This window comes from Puma concolor, chromosome C1 (assembly GCF_028749965.1).
Source record: "Puma concolor isolate L17-30 chromosome C1, mPumCon1.1.hap2, whole genome shotgun sequence".
Lineage (NCBI taxonomy): Eukaryota > Metazoa > Chordata > Mammalia > Carnivora > Felidae > Puma > Puma concolor.
The window spans coordinates 1,537,125-1,545,496 of NC_141674.1; the positions used below are offsets into that span (position 1 = coordinate 1,537,125).

An 8,372-nucleotide genomic window follows, 5' to 3' on the forward strand; every position below is an offset into this window, starting at 1 on the left:
CTAGGGAACATGTGGAGGCAGACCCTCGGGGCCACCCCGGCTCTGCCCTCCCTGGCTGGGTGGCTGTGGGCAGGTTGTGCCTTTTAAGCAGGACACCCAAGGCAGGGAGGAAAGGAACACCACTTGCCCCCGGAATCATTGCAACAACAAGGCTAGTTCAGTGCTAGGAAGTACACAGTAGGGGTCAAATAAATGCCACTTCCTTCTCAGCAGCCACCCGACCCAGCTGTGTGGTTCCTGGGCCGGTCTGGAGTGGACACAGTGAGGACCCTCGAGAGGACCCACGGCGTGTGAGCCACGCAGGCCTGCGCCCGGGACGTCCTTCCCGCCTGGGATCCTCCTCTGGTGCCATCGGTCACGAGGCTTCCCACGGGGTCCCGGGTCTGAGCAGAGCTGGGGGACATTCAGAAGTCAGCCCCCTCATTCTCAGCTTGTCGGGGCAGAATCAGGAGAAGGGGGTCAGCAGGGCGAGCGAGGGAGCCGTGGGGGCGCTGGGGTTGCCCGTCCTGCGAGCCGTCCTCCAGGCCATCCCTGTTTGGTATAAACGAGATGCCCAGAAAGATCCGGCTTCAACCAACACCTTTCCAAACACAAGCCGTACTTTATGCCAAATGGCGTTTAACGAGGCTTCAGCAGTGTGAGGCGTAATCCCTCCCCCACCCCTGTCCCCGCCCCCACCCCTGTGCGCACGCGGGGAGCTTCCTTCTGGTGGGGCGTCGGGAGGATCCGATCTGGGCCCCGTGTGCTCGGCAAATGTCTTCCTTCCTGGTCCCTGTTTCTCAGCAACGCTCCTCACGGAGGGCAGGGCTGCGGGCGCCCTCCTGGACCGGGCAGGTCTTTAAGGGCACTTCGAGCTGCCTCTGAACTTGGCCGGGCCTGCGTGCGTTGGCGTGTGAGTGTTCATCTCCTCCAAGCAACCATGCCGGCCAAGAGATGCAAATACTCAATGTGGGGGTGACAGCTGGCGTCTTAAAAGTTACGCAGTACGAGGGTGACCGGCAAAAAGTGGCCCGTTCGGTCCCCAGCTCTTCCCCGGGTCTCCCCAAACGGTGAGATCGCTTTATTCCACAGGCTGAGAAGACCCAGCGGACCCTCGGTGGCTGCGGGGATTCTGGAGACCTGGCTGGGCCCTTCACCCATCTTGGGGGACAGAGCTCACCTCCTCAGCAGGCCCCGTGCTCTGGGCTGAACTGTGACCCCCGCCCCCAGGTTCATCTGTGGGAGCCCTAGTGCCCCAGGGCCCCTGAATGTGACTGCATTTGGAGGCAGGGTCTTTAGAGAGGTAGTTAGGGTAACATGAGACCGCAGGGTGGCCCTGCTGTGTTGTGAGTGATGTCCCTATAAGCAGAGGAGATGGGGACACAGACACACACAGAGGGCCGACCTCGTGAGGACACGGGGAGAGAATGGTCATCCAGACACCAGGGACAGAGGCGTCAGGAGGGCCCAGCTCTGCCGACGCCTTCGCTTTGGACCTCCAGCCTCCGGGACCAGGAGACGGCGGGTGCGTGTGTCGGGTTGCCTGGTCCATGGTGTTTTGTTCTGGCCGGAACCGCAGCCTGGTGCAGGCGTCCGGGGCTGGACAGCTGCTGGTCACTCCTCCTGAGGGGACACCGGGGACAACCAGGACGGGGGCGATAATATCATGCAAATGGCATAATAGACAGCTGGGTGTCCCTTTCTTGTCAAACAAATATTTGCTCAGTGCTTTCTGGAGGCCAACAGCGCAAACGCAACCCCGGCCCTGCAGAGCCCGTGGGCTATTAATGGAATTAATAGTCATTTAGGGAAAGTAACAAGAACATATGTGATAGTTTGGACTGTTGCTCAGCAAACACTCACCCCCTTCAGGGTGGCTGGGGTGGCGAGCTGCTGTGAGCTTTGGGCTGGGCCCTGGGACTTCTGTAGGTGTGGGTGACACGGTGTGACAGCGGCCTCTTGTCCGTAGGGCAGGCGCCCTGGACGAGAGCTCACCTGGAGGCCACGCCGTCCTGCCCCGGCCCCTCCGTGGGGCAGCCGGCCCACGCTGGCCTGACCGTGGGGGTGAAGGTCGGGTCTGTTTTGGGACAGCCTGACCCGGGGAGGTCCGTTCCATGGCATCACTGCGGCGTTTGCTGACTGAACCCCACAGACACGTGATCGGCACGTCGGTCAGGAAAGGCGAAGGGGAAACGTGGCCACGATCTACCAAATGCTGAAAGTCACTTATGGAATAGTACACATTTATGCACTAAATGTGCATATTAGGGGCGAGGGAGGGACCCTACCCCCGGAAAGGGGTTGGCAGATTACATTCTACAGACCGAGTCTGGCCTGCCATCTGAGTCAGAAGGGACTGCGAGCTAAGAGTGGTTTTTATATTTCTAAATGGCTGGAAATGGAAAGCAAACAGAGCCATACTTCATGACGTGAGTACGTTACCTGAAATCCGTGTTTTGGTGTCCGTAAATGAAGTTTTATACAAACAGAGCCACACCCGCTCATGTGTTCTCCATGGCTGTTTTCACATTACAGCAGCAGAGGTAAGGTGGTCAGGCCCACAAAGCCTCGACCGCTCCCATTTTGGCTCTTTGACAGGAAAACTGCACTGACTTGTGGAGAAGAGGAGGTCTTAGGGCAAAACCCAAAAAGTGTACCTTATAGGGCAGGGACTGCACCTGTACCATGGCCTTGGAGCAAAGCGAAAACAGGGCATCTTTCATGAACTTGCTCAGGCAGCCAGTGTCTGAGGCCTGCGATGTGCCCAGCTCTGTGAAGGTGTGCCCGCACCAATGTGAGGAAGCAGGGGTGGGGGCATGGTGCCTCATGTTTACTTCTGTAACCATGACCTGATGGCTCAAACCCTTTTTACTTACTTGTGTTTCTTCCTTCTTTCATGTTCTCTATCACTCACCCATTCCCTGAACACCTTCCATGTTCAGTGACCTGTGCTAGACCTGAAGACACAACATCGAGTAAGGCATTTATTCACTCATACGCCCATCCATCCATCCACTCATCCATCCATCCATTCATCATCCATCCACCCACCACCCACCTATCCATCCATCCATCCATCTATCCATCCATCCATCCATCTATCCATCCATCCATGCATCCATCCTTCCTTCCATCCATCTATCCATCCATCCATCCATCCATCCACCCATCCTTCCTTCCTTCCTTCCTTCCACCCATCATTCCATCCATCCTTCCATCCATCCATCCATCCATCCATCCATCCATCCATCTATCCATCCATCCATCCATTCATCCATCCATCCATCCATCCATCCATCCATCCTTCCTTCCATCCATCTATCCATCCATCCATCTATCCATCCATCCATCCATCCATCCATCCATCCATCCTTCCTTCCATCCATCTATCCATCCATCCATCCATCCTTCCTTCCTTCCACCCATCATTCCATCCATCCATCCACCCATCCATCCATCATCCACATACACATTCATTCATTGATTATCTCCCGAGTGGTCATTTACCAACTGCCATGTTGACTCAGGTATATGGTGGCCAACAAACAGGTAAGACCGTGCCTTTGTGGAACTCCTGTGTTGCAGGAACAGGAGCAACCTTATCTACCATGACAAGCTGTGGTGAGAGAGATAGGGAAAATGAATAGGAGGTTCTGGAGGGTGGCAGGGAGGAGGCCTTTTTGGCGAGTGGATATTAAGCCAGACCTGCAGTTGAGGAGTAAGAAGATGCTTCGAGGATGGGAGGTCTGAGCCTGTACTAAGATGCCGCTAGGTGCTTGGAGAGGCCAAAGTGAGTGGAGGGGCCCCGGAGAGATGAGGGGAACTGCGCATCTCGGGAATGAAAGATGGAAGGAGTCGCCCCCCTCGGAGACTGCTTTGACCTCCTGTAATGGGTTGAATAGCATCCTTCCAAATTCATGTCCGCTGGAAGCTAAGAAGGCGGCCTTACTTGCAAATAGGGTCTTTGCAGGTGTAATCCAATTACGATGAGGCTACGCTGGCTTAGGATGGGCCTTAATCCAATGACTGGTGTTTTTATAAGAGGGAAATTAATTCAGACCCACCGAGGAGGCACATATAGGAGACGCTGTGTAAAGACAGAGGGAGCCTCCCCTAGCATCTTTAAAGGGAGTAGGGCCTTGCCGACACCTTGATTTTGGACTTCTGGCCTCTAGGGTTACGAGAGAAGAGATTTCTAGTTTGTGGTATTTGTCACGGTGGCCCAAGACACCCCTGTCCACACCAGGCCCTCCTCTTTCGACCTATAGGTCTTTCTTGCTACTGTGTCTTTTGTTGCTTGCCCGGGACCCTCGCAGCAGCCCCCAGGCCACTGTTGACGTTCCTGTCCCCCGTCTCACCCGCAGCCTGACCCATGCCTCCTTGGGGGTCCCTGGCTTGGCACACATATTGACGCCTCATCTCCTCATTTGCTATAAATGTGTCCGCACCCCCAGCTTCCAGTTGTTTGAGAAAACCTGCCCCTCGGGGCCACCGCCCTCTGAACCCGTCCCCCGTCTTGCACCGTGAGCTCTACCCTCACTGCTTTGCCAGGACGGACCAAGTGGTGGAGTGTGATAAGGAATCTCCCTCCTTGTCTGTTAAAAGGAGAAGAAATCCTTGATCAGAGCAACTCACCCACTTGGGAGCTGAGATGTGGGTAGAATCTGGTTTTCCACTCAAAGGGAAACGATTTGTAAGGGGCCTGGAGGCCAAACACTCTCCGGGAAAGCGGGTGACAGAGCAAATCACTTACCAGAAGATTCCAAGTGGATGTCTGTGAGGACATTCTGCCACTTGGTCGGGCCTTTCCCGGCCCAGGGACCAGTGTGACCCTCACGCCTGACCCCAGCCGGCCGCTACCAGCTCCCGTCTGGAGAACGGCCGTCTGGTCATTGTCACGGAGCTGCGACTTCCTCCGAGGTAGGAGCTTTGGTCCCAGGCAGGCACCTGATGCTCTGGGTGGACGTCTGGCCCCGCGGCCCCGTCTCTCAGGGCCCGGGTACTGTGGACACCCGGCAGGTGGGGAGCCCAGCGTGACCGGGTGGGAGGAAGCAGAACAAACAGGGTGACGCGGGGTTCCCGGGGGCGTCTCGGCAGCCTGGAGCGGGCGCTGGTGCGCTCGGACGCCCCGCGGGGGCCCGGCCGTGGCCCTGCCACCAAGGCGCCCGCGAGCCCGTGCCGCTACTGTTTTGAGCGCGACGTGCTTGACCTCGCGGCAGAAACGCTTCCATATATCACCCGCGTCACGCTCGATATTCCGGGATAGATGCCGATTTGGAAACCACTCCCCCAGACCCCAATACGCCGGGTGAAAGTTTCAATTTGGAAAAGAGGATTTTTTTTTTTTTTTCCGCCGCATGAGTCACTTTCCCAGAGCGCGGAGGGATGGCCCAGCGGCCCTTATCTGCGAGCTGCATGTACTTAACGCTTATTAAAATCAATACCGTCCATTAGCCGGCCACGTTTCCATTTTTAACCATCTATTGATATATGGCCTGTGCTTTTATAGGACTAAACAAATTTCCGCTCTCCGTGCCCCTTTGTAGCCTGGGGGCAGGCGGGTGCGCGCGGCCGCGGGACGTAAATGTTTATTTACTGCCTGCTTCCTGATTGAGAACATGCCTGGTCCACGGGCTTCAGATGGCTTTTACACGGGAGACTGACGGCCACTTCCTGTTTCCCAGACACAGCACACCGTTTTTAAGGGGCGTAATGAATGCGAGGTATTGTGGGCGTAATCGCCGGGCCGTGCCCAGCCCTATCTGGGAAGCGGTGCGCGATCGGCAGGGCTTATTATTTATTTATGCCTTCGCTCGTTTCGGGGGGGGGGATGTGGGGGGGGAGCTTGTCACAGCTGGGGCCGTGTCCGCTGCTCTGTCCCGGCTTCCACACGTCCCTGTCCTGAGGGCATCTGTCTGGGAAAGGGAGGGAGGACCCGGGTGACCTCGGGGAAGGTTCTCATACCCAGGGATCCTTCCAGAATAAGGGAGCAAGCGGTGAGCTCCCGATCCTGACCCCCGGAGGCCAGGGGCCTCACCTGCCCCTTCCCGCACCGGCTCTGGCCCTGGTCCTGGCCCCACCACTGACTTCTTTGAGCTTCTTTGGAGCTGACTGTTTACAAACCTCTTCAGAGCCAGCCCTCTGCCAGGGGCAGGGGAGTCAGAGACCAGCGGACCCCGCTCTGGCCCCTTGCCATTGTGGTGTAGATGGGGCTCCAGAAGTCCGGAGAAGGCGTCAGTGTGTGGATGCTGGAGGAGGAGCCTGGCCGTGTGGAGGGCCTCTGGGAGCCCGGAGGGAGGCTGCAGTCATCCTGGGCCTGGGCGACCCATTGTCAGTGTGCCGGGGGGCTCTGGCCAGGGAACCAGAGGGCAGGGGTCTCCCCGTCCACCATCGGCCTGTTCACCTGGATCCTTCCCAGCGCACATCTTGCTTGTCTGGAAGTTTCTTGGCAGGAATTGGTCTCAGCTACAGGTCGGCTCGCCTCCAGCTGCCCTCAGGGAGCCTGTGCTTTCCCCTTTTATACGCCAGCTTCTGAGGCCGCGGCCATGGCCTGAGCACGTGCTCCAAGGGCCGGGAAGGGCAGCTCGGAGCAGAGAGCTCAGAAGACGCATTTCAGCGTCGGGAGGGGTGTGCATGTCGGAAGTCAGGGCTTGGCTCTGGAATTACCTACTCTTCCTGCCGCCGCCCCTGTGCGTGGCCTGCCCCGGGGGCCCCGGGGTGGGGGGCGAGCTGGCTGGGCCTGCAGGGCTGTGGCTCAGGGCAGGGCTGTCGTTCCGTGGGCACGGTCAGCGCAATGCTAGGGCCTCAGGCCCTGGAGCTGGGGACATCACAGTCCTCAGCCACCAGCCAGCATCCTAAGCTGTGCTCCAAAGACCCCAGGCATTTGGTGGCAATCCAGCGGCCTCCTGGGGGTAAGGAGCAGGGTGGCCGAGATTTGCTTCTGCAGAATCAGCTTCATTTCCGCCTTTTTAAATTTGCTTTTCCGCTATTTGATGGTTTGTGTGCAAACAGAGTCCTACTGCTGAGATATGCTGGAAGTCATTTGTCTGCTCAGATGCCCAAGTCACACATGGGGACGCTGAGGCTCAGGAGGCCCGAGGCTCATCTGGGATCACGTCGCAGAAGGGGCAGGAAGCCCGACTCCAGTCTGGGGTCCGTGCCTGAGTCGTGCTCCTGGCCGGGAGTGTCAGGAGGGGTGCGGTCTGAGTACAGGGGTTCCTCTCTGCACCCACAGAAACAGGCAGACAGACCCGCGGGCACACCCCGGCCACCCAGCCCACGACACCAGGCCCCGGCCAGCCAAGGCTGCGGGCTGGGCGTGCATCTGTGATCCGTGGCTTTATAAAACGCCTTCTAATGAAAGTCACACGAGGCAGAGGGAGAGGACGGCCCTCACGCGGGGCTGCGTCTCGGAGAAATGTGCTTGTTAAAGCGTGTAATAAGAGACATAACAGATCCCCAATATTGGGCAAAGCTGTTGTTAAATCCCTTAATGATAGGGGTATTTTTCTGGTGCACTGCACAGGTCTTCATAAACCCCTTTGGTGTGGGGGGGACACCGGGGGTGGAGGGGGTGGGGCTTTTCCTGCAGACTGAGGCCTGGGACCCTGACCTCCCCCACACCTCTGCCCCTTCTCCGAGGTGGCCGTGTCAATGCGTCGCCGTCCGGCCGGGCCCCGAGGCTGGGTCCACGCTGGGCCGGCAGATGCCCACCCTGTGGTCCGCTGAGCTGCCCCTGGTCGGCTGCCCTGTTATTGGGCTCCTCCTGGCTCCGGGGCTGTTTGGCGCGCAGGGGGTTGGGGGTGGGGGAGGCAGGAGGCAGGAGGGTTCTCAGCCAGGCTCCTGGCCTGTGAACTGGAAGGCCTGGGGCTTCAGGGTGTGACCTTGACCTCCCCCGGCATTCTTTCCCATCTGGTGACAGGCCCTAGGAGCCCTGTGAGGAAGAGGAGGAGGGAAGGGGAGGGGAGGAGGGAGAAGTAGGATGAGGGGAGGAGGGAGGGAGAAGGAGGGGGGAGAGGGGGAGGAGGGGGGAGGAGGAGGAGGGAGGAAGGAGGGGGAGATGGGGGAGGGAGAGGGGGAGGGAGAGAAGGAGGAGGGGGAGGCAGGAGGAGGGAGGAAGGAGGGGGAGGCAGGAGGAGGGAGAGAAGGAGGAGGGAGAGAAGGAGGAGGGAGAGAAGGAGGAGGGAGGGAAGGAGGGGGAGGCAGGAGGAGGAGGGGAGAAGGGGGAGAGGGAGGGGGAAGGAGGAGGAGGGTGGGAGGAGGCGGAATGGGAGGAGGGGGAAGGGGAGGAGGGGGAGGAGGAGCGTCTGCCCCAGGCCCCCACCTCCCAGACACAGCCTTGACCTGAGCAGCACCCTGGGTTTCGCAGGCCTGGCAAATCCTCAGGCCTGAGA

The 8,372-nt window shown here is 58.6% G+C and overlaps 1 long non-coding RNA gene across 1 annotated transcript; it reads right to left on the bottom strand.

Annotated features, from left to right (window-relative positions):
• Positions 1-692: 692 nt before the first annotated feature.
• On the bottom strand, positions 693-5,814 carry LOC147577716 (uncharacterized). The gene is made up of 3 exons (XR_015254377.1): positions 4,733-5,814; positions 3,487-3,595; positions 693-2,936 (listed from the first exon to the last, which is right to left on the bottom strand). It is a non-coding gene; the product is annotated as an uncharacterized LOC147577716 (long non-coding RNA).
• Positions 5,815-8,372: the final 2,558 nt, after the last annotated feature.